Source organism: Crinia signifera, chromosome 7 (assembly GCF_055691185.1).
Source record: "Crinia signifera chromosome 7, ASM5569118v1, whole genome shotgun sequence".
Classification (NCBI taxonomy): Eukaryota; Metazoa; Chordata; class Amphibia; order Anura; family Myobatrachidae; genus Crinia; species Crinia signifera.
In genome coordinates, this window is record NC_139223.1 from 107,055,020 (window position 1) to 107,067,791 (window position 12,772).

A 12,772-nucleotide genomic window follows, 5' to 3' on the forward strand; every position below is an offset into this window, starting at 1 on the left:
TACTTCTATCACAAGGTAAGCTAATAAAAAAGTTTCGTAACTGTTTTTGCTTACTGAAAAAAATCATGTGTTGGCAATGTAAAAAGACCTACAGGACATGATATTAGCAGGGGATCTTAAATTAAACTACTAAAGAGGCTCAACACTGTTTTGCTGCCAAAAGCAGTTGGAATTGGGCCTAAACAGTGTGGTAAGTCTTTAGGTGATGGCTATTGTGTATGTTTGACCTCTTCTAAATGTCTGTGCTGGCAATAAAAAGAAAAAGTTTCCAATTTAAATAGATAGAGAATAAAAACAATTTGCCAGTAATATGAAAAAACCTACAGCACCTGGTGTTCCCATGTGGTCTCCCACCCAAGTACTAACCAGGCCCAACACTGCTTAGCTTCCAAGATCAGACGAGATTGGGCATATCCAATGTGGTATGGCTGTAGGTGAGATACAGGCACTTTTTTGCCCTCCTCTAGTTCTATCACCAGGTAAGCTAATAAAAAAGTTTCGTAACTGTTTTTGCTTACTGAAAAAAATCATGTGTTGGCAATGTAAAAAGACCTACAGGACATGATATTAGCAGGGGATCTTAAATTAAACTACTAAAGAGGCTCAACACTGTTTAGCTGCCAAAAGCAGTTGGAATTGGGCCTAAACAGTGTGGTAAGTCTTTAGGTGATGGCTATTGTGTATGTTTGACCTCTTCTAAATGTCTGTGCTGGCAATAAAAAGAAAAAGTTTCCAATTTAAATAGATAGAGAATAAAAACAATTTGCCAGTAATGTGAAAAAACCTACAGCACCTGGTGTTCCCATGTGGTCTCCCACCCAAGTACTAACCAGGCCCAACACTGCTTAGCTTCCAAGATCAGACGAGATTGGGCCTATCCAATGTGGTATGGCTGTATGTGAGATACATGCACTGTTTTGCCCTCTTCTACTTCTATCACCAGGTAAGCTAATAAAAAAGTTTCCTAACTGTTTTGGCTTAATGAAAAAAATCATGTTTTGGTAATGTAAAAAGACCTACAGGACATGATATTAGCAGGGGATCTTAAATTAAACTACTAAAGAGGCTCATACACTGTTTAGCTGCCAAAAGCAGTTGGAATTGGGCCTAAACAGTGTGGTAAGTCTTTAGGTTATGGCTATTGTGTCTGTTTGACCTCTTCCAAATGTCTGTACTGGCAATAAAAAGAAAAAGTTTCCAATTTAAATAGCTAGAGAATAAAAACAATTTGCCAGTAATGTGAAAAAATCTACAGCACCTGGTGTTCCCATGTGGTCTCCCACCCAAGTACTAACCAGGCCCAACACTGCTTAGCTTCCAAGATCAGACGAGATTGGGCATATCCAATGTGGTATGGCTGTAGGTGAGACACAGGCACTTTTTTGCCCTCTTCTACTTCTATCACCAGGTAAGCTAATAAAAAAGTTTCGTAACTGTTTTTGCTTACTGAAAAAAATCATGTGTTGGCAATGTAAAAAGACCTACAGGACATGATATTAGCAGGGGATCTTAAATTAAACTACTAAAGAGGCTCAACACTGTTTAGCTGCCAAAAGCAGTTGGAATTGGGCCTAAACAGTGTGGTAAGTATTTAGGTGATGGCTATTGTGTCTGTTTGACCTCTTACAAATGTCTCTACAGGCAATAAAAAGAAAAAGTTTCCAATTTAAATAGCTAGAGAATAAAAACAATTTGCCAGTAATGTGAAAAAACCTACAGCACCTGGTGTTCCCATGAGGTCTCCCACCCAAGTACTAACCAGGCCCAACACTGCTTAGCTTCCAAGATCAGACGAGATTGGGCATATCCAATGTGGTATGGCTGTAGGTGAGATACATTCTCTTTTTTGCCCTCTTCTCTTCTATCACCATGTAAGCTAATAAAAAAGCTTCCCAACTGTTTTTGCTTACTGAAAAAAATCATGTGTTGGTAATGTAAAAAGACCTACAGGACATGATATTAGCAGGGGATCTTAAATTAAACTACTAAAGAGGCTCAACACTGTTTAGCTGCCAAAAGCAGTTGGAATTGGGCCTAAACAGTGTGGTAAGTATTTAGGTGATGGCTATTGTGTCTGTTTGACCTCTTACAAATGTCTCTACGGGCAATAAAAAGAAAAAGTTTCCAATTTAAATATCTAGAGAATAAAAACAATTTGCCAGTAATGTGAAAAAACCTACAGCACCTGGTGTTCACATGTGGTCTCCCACCCAAGTACTAACCAGGCCCAACACTGCTTAGCTTCCAAGATCAGACGTGATTGGGCATATCCAATGTGGTATGGCTGTAGGTGGGATACAGGGACTTTTTTGCCCTCTTCTACTTCTATCACCAGGTAAGCTAATAAAAAAGTTTCGTAACTGTTTTTGCTTACTGAAAAAAATCATGTGTTGGCAATGTAAAAAGACCTACAGGACATGATATTAGCAGGGGATCTTAAATTAAACTACTAAAGAGGCTCAACACTGTTTAGCTGCCAAAAGCAGTTGGAATTGGGCCTAAACAGTGTGGTAAGTCTTTAGGTGATGGCTATTGTGTATGTTTGACCTGTTCTAAATGTCTTTGCTGGCAATAAAAAGAAAAAGTTTCCAATTTAAATAGATAGAGAATAAAAACAATTTGCCAGTAATGTGAAAAAACCTACAGCACCTGGTGTTCCCATGTGGTCTCCCACCCAAGTACTAACCAGGACCAACACTGCTCAGCTTCCAAGATCAGACGAGATTGGGCCTATCCAATGTGGTATGGCTGTATGTGAGATACATGCACTGTTTTGACCTCTTCTCTTCTATCACCAGGTAAGCTAATAAAAAAGCTTCCTAACTGTTTTTGCTTACTAAAAAAAATCATGTGTTGGTAATGTAAAAAGACCTACAGGACATGATATTAGCAGGGGATCTTAAATTAAACTACTAAAGAGGCTCAACACTGTTTAGCTGCCAAAAGCAGTTGGAATTGGGCCTAAACAGTGTGGTAAGTCTTTAGGTGATGGCTATTGTGTCTGTTTGACCTCTTACAAATGTCTCTACAGGCAATAAAAAGAAAAAGTTTCCAATTTAAATAGCTAGAGAATAAAAACAATTTGCCAGTAATGTGAAAAAACCTACAGCACCTGGTGTTCCCATGTGGTCTCCCACCCAAGTACTAACCAGGCCCAACACTGCTTAGCTTCCAAGATCAGACGAGATTGGGCATATCCAACGTGGTATGGCTGTAGGTGAGATACAGGCACTTTTTTGCCCTCTTCTACTTCTATCACCAGGTAAGCTAATAAAAAAGTTTCGTAACTGTTTTTGCTTACTGAAAAAAATCATGTGTTGGCAATGTAAAAAGACCTACAGGACATGATATTAGCAGGGGATCTTAAATTAAACTACTAAAGAGGCTCAACACTGTTTAGCTGCCAAAAGCAGTTGGAATTGGGCCTAAACAGTGTGGTAAGTCTTTAGGTGATGGCTATTGTGTCTGTTTGACCTCTTCCAATTGTCTGTACTGGCAATAAAAAGAAAAAGTTTCCAATTTAAATAGCTAGAGAATAAAAACAATTTGCCAGTAATGTTAAAAAACCTACAGCACCAGGTGTTCCCATGTGGTCTCCCACCCAAGTACTAACCAGGCCCAACACTGCTTAGCTTCCAAGATCAGACGAGATTGGGCCTATCCAATGTGGTATAGCTGTAGGTGAGATACATGCTCTTTTTTGCCCTCTTCTCTTCTATCACCAGGTAAGCTAATAAAAAAGCTTCCTAACTGTTTTTGCTTACTGAAAAAAATCATGTGTTGGTAATGTAAAAAGACCTACAGGACATGATATTAGCAGGGGATCTTAAATTAAACTACTAAAGAGGCTCAACACTGTTTAGCTGCCAAAAGCAGTTGGAATTGGGCCTAAACAGTGTGGTAAGTCTTTAGGTGATGGCTATTGTGTCTGTTTGACCTCTTACAAATGTCTCTACAGGCAATAAAAAGAAAAAGTTTCCAATTTAAATAGCTAGAGAATAAAAACAATTTGCCAGTAATGTGAAAAAACCTACAGCACCTGGTGTTCCCATGAGGTCTCCCAGCCAAGTACTAACCAGGCCCAACACTGCTTAGCTTCCAAGATCAGACGAGATTGGGCATATCCAATGTGGTATGGCTGTAGGTGACATACATTCTCTTTTTTGCCCTCTTCTCTTCTATCACCATGTAAGCTAATAAAAAAGCTTCCTAACTGTTTTTGCTTACTGAAAAAAATCATGTGTTGGCAATGTAAAAAGACCTACAGGACATGATATTAGCAGGGGATCTTAAATTAAACTACTAAAGAGGTTTAACACTGTTTAGCTTTCAAAAGCAGTTGGAATTGGGCCTAAACAGTGTGGTAAGTCCTTAGGTGATGGCTATTGTGTATGTTTGACCTCTTCTAAATGTCTGTGCTGGCAATAAAAAGAAAAATTTCCAATTTAAATAGATAGAGAATAAAAACAATTTGCCAGTAATGTGAAAAAACCTACAGCACCTGGTGTTCCCATGTGGTCTCCCACCCAAGTACTAACCAGGCCCAACACTGCTTAGCTTCCAAGTTCAGACGAGATTGGGCATATCCAATGTGGTATGGCTGTATGTGAGATACAGGCACTTTTTTGCCCTCTTCTACTTCTATCACCAGGTAAGCTAATAAAAAAGTTTCGGAACTGTTTTTGCTTACTGAAAAAAATCATGTGTTGGCAATGTAAAAAGACCTACAGGACATGATATTAGCAGGGGATCTTAAATTAAACTACTAAAGAGGCTCAACACTGTTTAGCTGCCAAAAGCAGTTGGAATTGGGCCTAAACAGTGGGGTAAGTCTTTAGGTGATGGCTATTGTGTCTGTTTGACCTCTTACAAATGTCTCTACGGGCAATAAAAAGAAAAAGTTTCCAATTTAAATATCTAGAGAATAAAAACAATTTGCCAGTAATGTGAAAAAACCTACAGCACCTGGTGTTCACATGTGGTCTCCCACCCAAGTACTAACCAGGACCAACACTGCTTAGCTTCCAAGATCAGACGTGATTGGGCATATCCAATGTGGTATGGCTGTAGGTGGGATACAGGCACTTTTTTGCCCTCTTCTACTTCTATCACCAGGTAAGCTAATAAAAAAGTTTCGTAACTGTTTTTGCTTACTGAAAAAAATCATGTGTTGGCAATGTAAAAAGACCTACAGGACATGATATTAGCAGGGGATCTTAAATTAAACTACTAAAGAGGCTCAACACTGTTTAGCTGCCAAAAGCAGTTGGAATTGGGCCTAAACAGTGTGGTAAGTCTTTAGGTGATGGCTATTGTGTATGTTTGACCTCTTCTAAATGTCTGTGCTGGCAATAAAAAGAAAAAGTTTCCAATTTAAATAGATAGAGAATAAAAACAATTTGCCAGTAATGTGAAAAAACCTACAGCACCTGGTGTTCCCATGTGGTCTCCCACCCAACTACTAACCAGGCCCAACACTGCTTAGCTTCCAAGATCAGACGAGATTGGGCCTATCCAATGTGGTATGGCTGTATGTGAGATACATGCACTGTTTTGACCTCTTCTCTTCTATCACCAGGTAAGCTAATAAAAAAGCTTCCTAACTGTTTTTGCTTACTGAAAAAAATCATGTGTTGGTAATGTAAAAAGACCTACAGGACATGATATTAGCAGGGGTTCTTAAATTAAACTACTAAAGAGGCTTAACACTGTTTAGCTGCCAAAAGCAGTTGGAATTGGGCCTAAACAGTGTGGTAAGTCTTTAGGTGATGGCTATTGTGTCTGTTTCACCTCTTACAAATGTCTCTACAGGCAATAAAAAGAAAAAGTTTCCAATTTAAATATCTAGAGAATAAAAACAATTTGCCAGTAATGTGAAAAAACCTACAGCACCTGGTGTTCCCATGTGGTCTCCCACCCAAGTACTAACCAGGCCCAACACTGCTTAGCTTCCAAGATCAGACGTGATTGGGCATATCCAATGTGGTATGGTTGTAGGTGGGATACAGGAACTTTTTTGCCCTCTTCTACTTCTATCACCAGGTAAGCTAATAAAAAAGTTTCGTAACTGTTTTTGCTTACTGAAAAAAATCATGTGTTGGCAATGTAAAAAGACCTACAGGACATGATATTAGCAGGGGATCTTAAATTAAACTACTAAAGAGGCTCAACACTGTTTAGCTTTCAAAAGCAGTTGGAATTGGGCGTAAACAGTGTGGTAAGTCTTTAGGTGATGGCTATTGTGTATGTTTGACCTCTTCTAAATGTCTGTGCTGGCAATAAAAAGAAAAAGTTTCCAATTTAAATAGATAGAGAATAAAAACAATTTGCCAGTAATGTGAAAAAACCTACAGCACCTGGTGTTCCCATGTGGTCTCCCACCCAAGTACTAACCAGGCCTAACACTGCTTAGCTTCCAAGATCAGACGAGATTGGGCCTATCCAATGTGGTATGGCTGTATGTGAGATACATGCACTGTTTTGCCCTCTTCTACTTCTATCACCAGGTAAGCTAATAAAAAAGTTTCGTAACTGTTTTTGCTTACTGAAAAAATCATGTGTTGGCAATGTAAAAAGACCTACAGGACATGATATTAGCAGGGGATCTTAAATTAAACTACTAAAGAGGCTCATACACTGTTTAGCTGCCAAAAGCAGTTGGAATTGGGCCTAAACAGTGTGGTAAGTCTTTAGGTGATGGCTATTGTGTCTGTTTGACCTCTTACAAATGTCTCTACAGGCAATAAAAAGAAAAAGTTTCCAATTTAAATAGCTAGAGAATAAAAACAATTTGCCAGTAATGTGAAAAAACCTACAGCACCTGGTGTTCCCATGTGGTCTCCCACCCAAGTACTAACCAGGCCCAACACTGCTTAGTTTCCAAGATCAGACGAGATTGGGCATATCCAATGTGGTATGGCTGTAGGTGAGATACAGGCACTTTTTTGCCCTCTTCTACTTCTATCACCAGGTAAGCTAATAAAAAAGTTTCGTAACTGTTTTTGCTTACTGAAAAAAATCATGTGTTGGCAATGTAAAAAGACCTACAGGACATGATATTAGCAGGGGATCTTATATTAAACTACTAAAGAGGCTCAACACTGTTTAGCTGCCAAAAGCAGTTGGAATTTGGCCTAAACAGTGTGGTAAGTCTTTAGGTGATGGCTATTGTGTATGTTTGACCTCTTCTAAATGTCTGTGCTGGCAATAAAAAGAAAAAGTTTCCAATTTAAATAGATAGAGAATAAAAACAATTTGCCAGTAATGTGAAAAAACCTACAGCACCTGGTGTTCCCATGTGGTCTCCCACCCAAGTACTAACCAGGCCCAACACTGCTTAGCTTCCAAGATCAGACGAGATTGGGCCTATCCAATGTGGTATGGCTGTATGTGAGATGCATGCACTTTTTTGCCCTCTTCTACTTCTATCACCAGGTAAGCTAATAAAAAAGTTTCCTAACTGTTTTGGCTTAATGAAAAAAATCATGTTTTGGTAATGTAAAAAGACCTACAGGACATGATATTAGCAGGGGATCTTAAATGAAACTACTAAAGAGGCTCATACACTGTTTAGCTGCCAAAAGCAGTTGGAATTGGACCTAAACAGTGTGGTAAGTCTTTAGGTGATGGCTATTGTGTCTGTTTGACCTCTTCCAAATGTCTGTACTGGCAATAAAAAGAAAAAGTTTCCAATTTAAATAGCTAGAGAATAAAAACAATTTGCCAGTAATGTGAAAAAACCTACAGCACCAGGGGTTCCCATGTGGTCTCCCACCCAAGTACTAACCAGGCCCAATAATGCTTAGCTTCCAAGATCAGACGAGATTGGGCATATCCAATGTGGTATGGCTGTAGGTAAGATACATGCTCTTTTTTGCCCTCTTCTCTTCTATCACCAGGTAAGCTAATAAAAAAGCTTCCTAACTGTTTTTGCTTACTGAAAAAAATCATGTGTTGGTAATGTAAAAAGACCTACAGGACATGATATTAGCAGGGGATCTTAAATTAAACTACTAAAGAGGCTCAACACTGTTTAGCTGCCAAAAGCAGTTGGAATTGGGCCTAAACAGTGTGGTAAGTCTTTAGGTGATGGCTATTGTGTATGTTTGACCTCTTCTAAATGTCTGTGCTGGCAATAAAAAGAAAAAGTTTCCAATTTAAATAGATAGAGAATAAAAACAATTTGCCAGTAATGTGAAAAAACCTACAGCACCTAGTGTTCCCATGTGGTCTCCCACCCAAGTACTAACCAGGCCCAACACTGCTCAGCTTCCAAGATCAGACGAGATTGGGCCTATCCAATGTGGTATGGCTGTAGGTGAGATACATGCACTTTTTTGCCCTCTTCTACTTCTATCACCAGGTAAGCTAATAAAAAAGTTTCCTAACTGTTTTGGCTTAATGAAAAAAATCATGTTTTGGTAATGTAAAAAGACCTACAGGACATGATATTAGCAGGGGATCTTAAATGAAACTACTAAAGAGGCTCAACACTGTTTTGCTGCCAAAAGCAGTTGGAATTGGGCCTAAACAGTGTGGTAAGTCTTTACGTGATGGCTATTGTGTCTGTTTGACCTCTTACAAATGTCTCTACAGGCAATAAAAAGAAAAAGTTTCCAATTTAAATAGCTAGAGAATAAAAACAATTTGCCAGTAATGTGAAAAAACCTACAGCACCTGGTGTTCCCATGTGGTCTCCCACCCAAGTACTAACCAGGCCCAACACTGCTTAGCTTCCAAGATCAGACAAGATTGGGCATATCCAATGTGGTATGGCTGCAGGTGCGATACAGGCGCTTTTTTGCCCTCTTCTACTTCTATCACAAGGTAAGCTAATAAAAAAGTTTCGTAACTGTTTTTGCTTACTGAAAAAAATCATGTGTTGGCAATGTAAAAAGACCTACAGGACATGATATTAGCAGGGGATCTTAAATTAAACTACTAAAGAGGCTCAACACTGTTTAGCTGCCAAAAGCAGTTGGAATTGGGCCTAAACAGTGTGGTAAGTCTTTAGGTGATGGCTATTGTGTATGTTTGACCTCTTCTAAATGTCTGTGCTGGCAATAAAAAGAAAAAGTTTCCAATTTAAATAGATAGAGAATAAAAACAATTTGCCAGTAATATGAAAAAACCTACAGCACCTGGTGTTCCCATGTGGTCTCCCACCCAAGTACTAACCAGGCCCAACACTGCTTAGCTTCCAAGATCAGACGAGATTGGGCATATCCAATGTGGTATGGCTGTAGGTGAGATACAGGCACTTTTTTGCCCTCCTCTAGTTCTATCACCAGGTAAGCTAATAAAAAAGTTTCGTAACTGTTTTTGCTTACTGAAAAAAATCATGTGTTGGCAATGTAAAAAGACCTACAGGACATGATATTAGCAGGGGATCTTAAATTAAACTACTAAAGAGGCTCAACACTGTTTAGCTGCCAAAAGCAGTTGGAATTGGGCCTAAACAGTGTGGTAAGTCTTTAGGTGATGGCTATTGTGTATGTTTGACCTCTTCTAAATGTCTGTGCTGGCAATAAAAAGAAAAAGTTTCCAATTTAAATAGATAGAGAATAAAAACAATTTGCCAGTAATGTGAAAAAACCTACAGCACCTGGTGTTCCCATGTGGTCTCCCACCCAAGTACTAACCAGGCCCAACACTGCTTAGCTTCCAAGATCAGACGAGATTGGGCCTATCCAATGTGGTATGGCTGTATGTGAGATACATGCACTGTTTTGCCCTCTTCTACTTCTATCACCAGGTAAGCTAATAAAAAAGTTTCCTAACTGTTTTGGCTTAATGAAAAAAATCATGTTTTGGTAATGTAAAAAGACCTACAGGACATGATATTAGCAGGGGATCTTAAATTAAACTACTAAAGAGGCTCATACACTGTTTAGCTGCCAAAAGCAGTTGGAATTGGGCCTAAACAGTGTGGTAAGTCTTTAGGTTATGGCTATTGTGTCTGTTTGACCTCTTCCAAATGTCTGTACTGGCAATAAAAAGAAAAAGTTTCCAATTTAAATAGCTAGAGAATAAAAACAATTTGCCAGTAATGTGAAAAAATCTACAGCACCTGGTGTTCCCATGTGGTCTCCCACCCAAGTACTAACCAGGCCCAACACTGCTTAGCTTCCAAGATCAGACGAGATTGGGCATATCCAATGTGGTATGGCTGTAGGTGAGACACAGGCACTTTTTTGCCCTCTTCTACTTCTATCACCAGGTAAGCTAATAAAAAAGTTTCGTAACTGTTTTTGCTTACTGAAAAAAATCATGTGTTGGCAATGTAAAAAGACCTACAGGACATGATATTAGCAGGGGATCTTAAATTAAACTACTAAAGAGGCTCAACACTGTTTAGCTGCCAAAAGCAGTTGGAATTGGGCCTAAACAGTGTGGTAAGTCTTTAGGTGATGGCTATTGTGTATGTTTGACCTCTTCTAAATGTCTGTGCTGGCAATAAAAAGAAAAAGTTTCCAATTTAAATAGATAGAGAATAAAAACAATTTGCCAGTAATGTGAAAAAACCTACAGCACCTGGTGTTCCCATGTGGTCTCCCACCCAAGTACTAACCAGGCCCAACACTGCTTAGCTTCCAAGATCAGACGAGATTGGGCCTATCCAATGTGGTATGGCTGTATGTGAGATACATGCACTGTTTTGCCCTCTTCTACTTCTATCACCAGGTAAGCTAATAAAAAAGTTTCCTAACTGTTTTGGCTTAATGAAAAAAATCATGTTTTGGTAATGTAAAAAGACCTACAGGACATGATATTAGCAGGGGATCTTAAATTAAACTACTAAAGAGGCTCATACACTGTTTAGCTGCCAAAAGCAGTTGGAATTGGGCCTAAACAGTGTGGTAAGTCTTTAGGTTATGGCTATTGTGTCTGTTTGACCTCTTCCAAATGTCTGTACTGGCAATAAAAAGAAAAAGTTTCCAATTTAAATAGCTAGAGAATAAAAACAATTTGCCAGTAATGTGAAAAAATCTACAGCACCTGGTGTTCCCATGTGGTCTCCCACCCAAGTACTAACCAGGCCCAACACTGCTTAGCTTCCAAGATCAGACGAGATTGGGCATATCCAATGTGGTATGGCTGTAGGTGAGACACAGGCACTTTTTTGCCCTCTTCTACTTCTATCACCAGGTAAGCTAATAAAAAAGTTTCGTAACTGTTTTTGCTTACTGAAAAAAATCATGTGTTGGCAATGTAAAAAGACCTACAGGACATGATATTAGCAGGGGATCTTAAATTAAACTACTAAAGAGGCTCAACACTGTTTAGCTGCCAAAAGCAGTTGGAATTGGGCCTAAACAGTGTGGTAAGTATTTAGGTGATGGCTATTGTGTCTGTTTGACCTCTTACAAATGTCTCTACAGGCAATAAAAAGAAAAAGTTTCCAATTTAAATAGCTAGAGAATAAAAACAATTTGCCAGTAATGTGAAAAAACCTACAGCACCTGGTGTTCCCATGAGGTCTCCCACCCAAGTACTAACCAGGCCCAACACTGCTTAGCTTCCAAGATCAGACGAGATTGGGCATATCCAATGTGGTATGGCTGTAGGTGAGATACATTCTCTTTTTTGCCCTCTTCTCTTCTATCACCATGTAAGCTAATAAAAAAGCTTCCCAACTGTTTTTGCTTACTGAAAAAAATCATGTGTTGGTAATGTAAAAAGACCTACAGGACATGATATTAGCAGGGGATCTTAAATTAAACTACTAAAGAGGCTCAACACTGTTTAGCTGCCAAAAGCAGTTGGAATTGGGCCTAAACAGTGTGGTAAGTATTTAGGTGATGGCTATTGTGTCTGTTTGACCTCTTACAAATGTCTCTACGGGCAATAAAAAGAAAAAGTTTCCAATTTAAATATCTAGAGAATAAAAACAATTTGCCAGTAATGTGAAAAAACCTACAGCACCTGGTGTTCACATGTGGTCTCCCACCCAAGTACTAACCAGGCCCAACACTGCTTAGCTTCCAAGATCAGACGTGATTGGGCATATCCAATGTGGTATGGCTGTAGGTGGGATACAGGGACTTTTTTGCCCTCTTCTACTTCTATCACCAGGTAAGCTAATAAAAAAGTTTCGTAACTGTTTTTGCTTACTGAAAAAAATCATGTGTTGGCAATGTAAAAACACCTACAGGACATGATATTAGCAGGGGATCTTAAATTAAACTACTAAAGAGGCTCAACACTGTTTAGCTGCCAAAAGCAGTTGGAATTGGGCCTAAACAGTGTGGTAAGTCTTTAGGTGATGGCTATTGTGTATGTTTGACCTGTTCTAAATGTCTTTGCTGGCAATAAAAAGAAAAAGTTTCCAATTTAAATAGATAGAGAATAAAAACAATTTGCCAGTAATGTGAAAAAACCTACAGCACCTGGTGTTCCCATGTGGTCTCCCACCCAAGTACTAACCAGGACCAACACTGCTCAGCTTCCAAGATCAGACGAGATTGGGCCTATCCAATGTGGTATGGCTGAATGTGAGATACATGCACTGTTTTGACCTCTTCTCTTCTATCACCAGGTAAGCTAATAAAAAAGCTTCCTAACTGTTTTTGCTTACTAAAAAAAATCATGTGTTGGTAATGTAAAAAGACCTACAGGACATGATATTAGCAGGGGATCTTAAATTAAACTACTAAAGAGGCTCAACACTGTTTAGCTGCCAAAAGCAGTTGGAATTGGGCCTAAACAGTGTGGTAAGTCTTTAGGTGATGGCTATTGTGTCTGTTTGACCTCTTACAAATGTCTCTACAGG

General features: G+C 39.0%; 25 non-coding genes and 2 pseudogenes across 25 annotated transcripts; all 27 read right to left on the reverse strand.

Annotated features, from left to right (window-relative positions):
• Positions 1 to 317: 317 nt before the first annotated feature.
• LOC146023623 (5S ribosomal RNA) lies at positions 318 to 436 on the reverse strand. The gene has a single exon (XR_014453034.1). It is a non-coding gene; the product is annotated as a 5S ribosomal RNA (ribosomal RNA).
• Positions 437 to 781: 345 nt separating this feature from the next.
• LOC146023503 (5S ribosomal RNA) lies at positions 782 to 900 on the reverse strand. Its single transcript, XR_014452918.1, has one exon. It is a non-coding gene; the product is annotated as a 5S ribosomal RNA (ribosomal RNA).
• Positions 901 to 1,246: 346 nt separating this feature from the next.
• Positions 1,247 to 1,365, reverse strand: LOC146021722 (5S ribosomal RNA). The gene has a single exon (XR_014451199.1). It is a non-coding gene; the product is annotated as a 5S ribosomal RNA (ribosomal RNA).
• A 345-nt stretch (positions 1,366 to 1,710) lies between these two features.
• On the reverse strand, positions 1,711 to 1,829 carry LOC146022017 (5S ribosomal RNA). Its single transcript, XR_014451485.1, has one exon. It is a non-coding gene; the product is annotated as a 5S ribosomal RNA (ribosomal RNA).
• Positions 1,830 to 2,173: 344 nt separating this feature from the next.
• Positions 2,174 to 2,292, reverse strand: LOC146022497 (5S ribosomal RNA). The gene has a single exon (XR_014451951.1). It is a non-coding gene; the product is annotated as a 5S ribosomal RNA (ribosomal RNA).
• A 345-nt stretch (positions 2,293 to 2,637) lies between these two features.
• Positions 2,638 to 2,756, reverse strand: LOC146025000 (5S ribosomal RNA; annotated as a pseudogene).
• A 344-nt stretch (positions 2,757 to 3,100) lies between these two features.
• On the reverse strand, positions 3,101 to 3,219 carry LOC146021419 (5S ribosomal RNA). The gene has a single exon (XR_014450906.1). It is a non-coding gene; the product is annotated as a 5S ribosomal RNA (ribosomal RNA).
• A 345-nt stretch (positions 3,220 to 3,564) lies between these two features.
• On the reverse strand, positions 3,565 to 3,683 carry LOC146023003 (5S ribosomal RNA). Its single transcript, XR_014452435.1, has one exon. It is a non-coding gene; the product is annotated as a 5S ribosomal RNA (ribosomal RNA).
• Positions 3,684 to 4,027: 344 nt separating this feature from the next.
• Positions 4,028 to 4,146, reverse strand: LOC146025522 (5S ribosomal RNA). Its single transcript, XR_014454182.1, has one exon. It is a non-coding gene; the product is annotated as a 5S ribosomal RNA (ribosomal RNA).
• A 343-nt stretch (positions 4,147 to 4,489) lies between these two features.
• On the reverse strand, positions 4,490 to 4,608 carry LOC146021570 (5S ribosomal RNA). The gene has a single exon (XR_014451050.1). It is a non-coding gene; the product is annotated as a 5S ribosomal RNA (ribosomal RNA).
• A 345-nt stretch (positions 4,609 to 4,953) lies between these two features.
• On the reverse strand, positions 4,954 to 5,072 carry LOC146023690 (5S ribosomal RNA). The gene has a single exon (XR_014453099.1). It is a non-coding gene; the product is annotated as a 5S ribosomal RNA (ribosomal RNA).
• A 345-nt stretch (positions 5,073 to 5,417) lies between these two features.
• On the reverse strand, positions 5,418 to 5,536 carry LOC146024328 (5S ribosomal RNA). The gene has a single exon (XR_014453713.1). It is a non-coding gene; the product is annotated as a 5S ribosomal RNA (ribosomal RNA).
• Positions 5,537 to 5,880: 344 nt separating this feature from the next.
• On the reverse strand, positions 5,881 to 5,999 carry LOC146022865 (5S ribosomal RNA). Its single transcript, XR_014452304.1, has one exon. It is a non-coding gene; the product is annotated as a 5S ribosomal RNA (ribosomal RNA).
• Positions 6,000 to 6,344: 345 nt separating this feature from the next.
• LOC146024555 (5S ribosomal RNA) lies at positions 6,345 to 6,463 on the reverse strand. Its single transcript, XR_014453930.1, has one exon. It is a non-coding gene; the product is annotated as a 5S ribosomal RNA (ribosomal RNA).
• Positions 6,464 to 6,808: 345 nt separating this feature from the next.
• Positions 6,809 to 6,927, reverse strand: LOC146021971 (5S ribosomal RNA). The gene has a single exon (XR_014451438.1). It is a non-coding gene; the product is annotated as a 5S ribosomal RNA (ribosomal RNA).
• A 345-nt stretch (positions 6,928 to 7,272) lies between these two features.
• Positions 7,273 to 7,391, reverse strand: LOC146023504 (5S ribosomal RNA). The gene has a single exon (XR_014452919.1). It is a non-coding gene; the product is annotated as a 5S ribosomal RNA (ribosomal RNA).
• Positions 7,392 to 7,737: 346 nt separating this feature from the next.
• LOC146023376 (5S ribosomal RNA) lies at positions 7,738 to 7,856 on the reverse strand. Its single transcript, XR_014452797.1, has one exon. It is a non-coding gene; the product is annotated as a 5S ribosomal RNA (ribosomal RNA).
• A 344-nt stretch (positions 7,857 to 8,200) lies between these two features.
• LOC146024565 (5S ribosomal RNA) lies at positions 8,201 to 8,319 on the reverse strand. Its single transcript, XR_014453940.1, has one exon. It is a non-coding gene; the product is annotated as a 5S ribosomal RNA (ribosomal RNA).
• A 345-nt stretch (positions 8,320 to 8,664) lies between these two features.
• On the reverse strand, positions 8,665 to 8,783 carry LOC146023328 (5S ribosomal RNA). The gene has a single exon (XR_014452750.1). It is a non-coding gene; the product is annotated as a 5S ribosomal RNA (ribosomal RNA).
• A 345-nt stretch (positions 8,784 to 9,128) lies between these two features.
• LOC146023634 (5S ribosomal RNA) lies at positions 9,129 to 9,247 on the reverse strand. The gene has a single exon (XR_014453045.1). It is a non-coding gene; the product is annotated as a 5S ribosomal RNA (ribosomal RNA).
• A 345-nt stretch (positions 9,248 to 9,592) lies between these two features.
• LOC146023505 (5S ribosomal RNA) lies at positions 9,593 to 9,711 on the reverse strand. Its single transcript, XR_014452920.1, has one exon. It is a non-coding gene; the product is annotated as a 5S ribosomal RNA (ribosomal RNA).
• Positions 9,712 to 10,057: 346 nt separating this feature from the next.
• LOC146021723 (5S ribosomal RNA) lies at positions 10,058 to 10,176 on the reverse strand. The gene has a single exon (XR_014451200.1). It is a non-coding gene; the product is annotated as a 5S ribosomal RNA (ribosomal RNA).
• A 345-nt stretch (positions 10,177 to 10,521) lies between these two features.
• Positions 10,522 to 10,640, reverse strand: LOC146023506 (5S ribosomal RNA). Its single transcript, XR_014452921.1, has one exon. It is a non-coding gene; the product is annotated as a 5S ribosomal RNA (ribosomal RNA).
• A 346-nt stretch (positions 10,641 to 10,986) lies between these two features.
• On the reverse strand, positions 10,987 to 11,105 carry LOC146021724 (5S ribosomal RNA). Its single transcript, XR_014451201.1, has one exon. It is a non-coding gene; the product is annotated as a 5S ribosomal RNA (ribosomal RNA).
• Positions 11,106 to 11,450: 345 nt separating this feature from the next.
• Positions 11,451 to 11,569, reverse strand: LOC146022028 (5S ribosomal RNA). Its single transcript, XR_014451496.1, has one exon. It is a non-coding gene; the product is annotated as a 5S ribosomal RNA (ribosomal RNA).
• Positions 11,570 to 11,913: 344 nt separating this feature from the next.
• LOC146022499 (5S ribosomal RNA) lies at positions 11,914 to 12,032 on the reverse strand. Its single transcript, XR_014451953.1, has one exon. It is a non-coding gene; the product is annotated as a 5S ribosomal RNA (ribosomal RNA).
• A 345-nt stretch (positions 12,033 to 12,377) lies between these two features.
• Positions 12,378 to 12,496, reverse strand: LOC146025107 (5S ribosomal RNA; annotated as a pseudogene).
• Positions 12,497 to 12,772: the final 276 nt, after the last annotated feature.